Source organism: Helobdella robusta (genome assembly GCF_000326865.2).
Source record: "Helobdella robusta unplaced genomic scaffold HELROscaffold_22, whole genome shotgun sequence".
Lineage (NCBI taxonomy): Eukaryota > Metazoa > Annelida > Clitellata > Rhynchobdellida > Glossiphoniidae > Helobdella > Helobdella robusta.
The window spans coordinates 2,974,143-2,977,892 of NW_008704170.1; positions in this window are offsets into that span (position 1 = coordinate 2,974,143).

The window sequence follows — 3,750 nt, forward strand, 5'->3', positions numbered from 1 at the left end:
AATTTTCTATATTATGTTTTCATAATGTTGATACAATGACAATCAGAGTTAAGCAAGGTAGAAGAGAACTATGAAATGAAATAAAATTGAATTAAAATAATCAATAATCTAAAATCTTATAATGTTTTTGCAAAACCTAAGAATTCCATTATACATTTTTAAACTTTAATTTAAACTTTAGTTTTAAATATTTTTAGACAAATTCTGATAAGGTTATAATTTCTTTCAGAGACTCATCAACTTAACTTACTTGGTGCATTCCTCCAGTAAATTGATCCTGATCTGGCCGCCAAGTTGTGGCATAACTTTGAGCCATTAAAATTGGGCCTCCTATTTAGTAGGGAAACGATACTGATTTCGCTGGCCAAAAATTAAACTTACTAAAAATTAGGATTAGGCAGAACAGATCTATTTCCATGTTAGAAAAAATAAATAAATAAAACAAATAAATTTTTTTTTAAAGCAGAAATTTTAAATTTAACTCATTTCCGATTTTCGTTAGCAAAATTAGAGAAAAATCAATCTTATAATTTAATAAGCTTCGGAAATAACTTAAAATTAATAAATCTCAAAAATTAAAAAACTCGAGAAAATGAATCAACAACTTGAGACGATTTCAGATTAAATGTTAACAACAATAATTATTATTAGAAACAGTTTTCCATTTTGTAGAAACATTTATGGAAAGTTGTTGCCATTTCAAAAAATAATTTTTCAACAATTTCATATGGGGCGTTACATAACGAATTTGATTCATACCACATAACTAAAATAATTCGATCAATCGGTCAGGCTATTTGACATGATTAGATTGTTGGCTTACGAAATTGCATGGATTTTAACGAGCAAGCTATATGAAATATTTACTTAACTTAATATGCTTAAAACATTAATAGAATTATGTATTATTAAATTATTTATGTTAATTTGAATATAAAAATTGCTTATTGGTCCGGTTACTGAAGCCTAAGTTGGCTTACTAGGATTGAGCTATAGTCACCATTTTTTTTAACTATTCGATCACGTTAAAAATTTGTTTGTTTATGGAATAAACAGCCTAAATAAATCAAAATGGTTATTTGAACAACTATCTTCATTATATTCAATGAATATTTTACATTCTGCTGGTGCTCAAAGAAACTGGTTGCTGAAATCATACGTTGGCTTAATAACTAGAATTCCATATATATCTTAAAAATTTATACATAAGTGTCATTGTTTTTAAATTGAACTATAGTCCACGCCTAACCATTTCTAATTTTTTTTATCTTAACAGTAAGCACTATCAGCACTATCACTAAGCACTATCAGCGGCGAATCTAGGGGGGGCCGGAGGTGTCATGACCCTTCCCCATTGTGAACAATGTTGTTATTAAATATTAGTAAAACTAAGATTTTAGAGAGGAATATTCATTGAATTATATATAATATTATATTATATATATTATATAATATATATTATATAATTATATAATATTATATATTTCCATGGGAATATTTATTCTTTTTAGTTTTTAGACACGAATATAGTTATCGTTATAAGCTATAGTTCAATTATTTTTTCAAATGTGAGGCTGATATAATAAATAAGGCTGGTAGATTTTTACTAGATTTTTTTTGTACTTAATTTACTGAGCATGAAAATGTATTATTTTGTAACGGAAAGTTCCAACGTTTTAGATATCTAGATTCTCTTGGACTCTCTAGGACCGAATTATCTTGCTGAACTGAAATAGTAAACCGAATTCGATATTTTCTGAATGTGGCGCTGATATAGCGAATTAAGCTTGTAAATTTTGTATTTATAGAATTTGTATAATGAATAACTTGGTAATGGAAGTCTCGACGTTTTCGATACATAGTATTTTGAATTGACCGAATAGTTCCTGCTGTGTGTTACTGAACAAGAACACGCACTACAGTTAGATATTTTCGAATGCGATGCTGATATAAGGAACTATGCAAGGGGAGGCCTATTTACCATTAAACAATACTTTCTTATGGGTTGAAGCAGGGATATGCAAAGAATCTCAATTTTTGCAACTTTTAATTATTTTCGGTAATGTCGATTTTATTTGTTTAAATTTATACCAAATAAAAGTAATTAATTACCATATTGAATAACAATTTAAAAAAATAAAATTTTAACATTTTAAATAGAAGCAATATTCCGTAATTAGTAAATATTCTATCGTAACTTTTGACTCGAACCTCACCCTCCATCTCCCCTCCAGAAGTAAGCTCCTTGTTCAACCGTTGAAAGTGCCGTTATATTTTTTCTAGTTATATGTATCAAACAGTATCTTATTAAACAAAATAGTATCATAAAATAAATAAAGATACTTTTTTTAATTTAAAAAATTTTCAATTTGATTTCATTGCGATATCGATGATGATGATGATTGTGACCTGACTAATTAAAAAACATCAAATAAAATTTATAATAAATTATAAATTTGAACTGCGTGCGCACATATGTAGCACTGATTACTTTTGCGTTTATAATGAATTTATATACTATATATACAAAGCGAACAAAATTTTAATATAAAAGCGCTTATAAATCTAGGCATATTAGCTCAACTTGGCTCGGCTTGGCTCGGCTGTCTTGGAATTGGATGTTAAGCAAGGTGTGGTCTCAAGCTATTTGGAATTCTTGTAGAAAAATTTGAACTGCGTGCGCACACAAGACATTACATTAAAATGTATTATATTTATGTAGCACTGATTACTGTTGCGTTTATAATGAATTTACATACTATATAGTCTTTATAAAGCGAGCAAAATTTTAATATAAAAGCGCTTATAACTCTATGCATATTGGCTCAGCTTGGCTCGACTCGGCTTGGAATTGGATGTTAAGCAAGGTGTGGTCTTAAACTATTTGGAATTCTCCCAGAGAAATTTGCGCACATATGTAGCACTGATTACGACTGTTGCGTTTATAAGGAATTTATATACTATATATATAAAGCGAGCATAATTTTATTATAAAAGCGCTTATAAATCTATGCATAATGGCTCAGCTCGGCTCGGCTTGGAATCGGATGTTAAGCAAGGTGTGATCTCAAACTATTTTGAATTCTCCCCGAAAATTTTGAACTGCGGCGTACATATGTAGCATTGATTACTGTTGCAATTATAATGAATTTATATATATATATATATATAAAGTAACTAGAATTCATGTATACAAATAATTAATAAGATTATATGTTTTATATAAAAAGCAATATAGCAGATTCAACCAGCCAATCAGAAAATTTCGAAGGCGTTCGTTCGATGACGTCAATTTAGTACTGTTGGCATTGTGGTTAAGACTGTATAATACTGTAGTACATACATTAAATAAGTTTTTTACTGATGTGAATGATTGAAATGGTGAAAGTGTATGGTTGAAACGAGTATAAATAGGAGCTGAGAAAACGTAAAAATCAGATCAGGCATTCTGCCTCGCATGAAGCAGTCTGCCTGATCTCATTTATTTTATTTTTTTATTTTTATTTATTTTATTATATAGAGTTATATAGAGTTTGCATGCCTGTGGTTTGTGTGATTGTATGTTGTATTTTTTTATATTTTAGGTGGGTTCTTTAGCGGTTGCTCATACATACATACATACATCATGTTTGTTTGTGTGGTAGTATTTTATGTTCTTTTTTACTCCTTTTTCTCTTTCTTCATGAGTCTTGAGTTAAGTTAATGAAACATAGGTAGGTGAGATTAAAAATTAATTTATTATATAGGTAG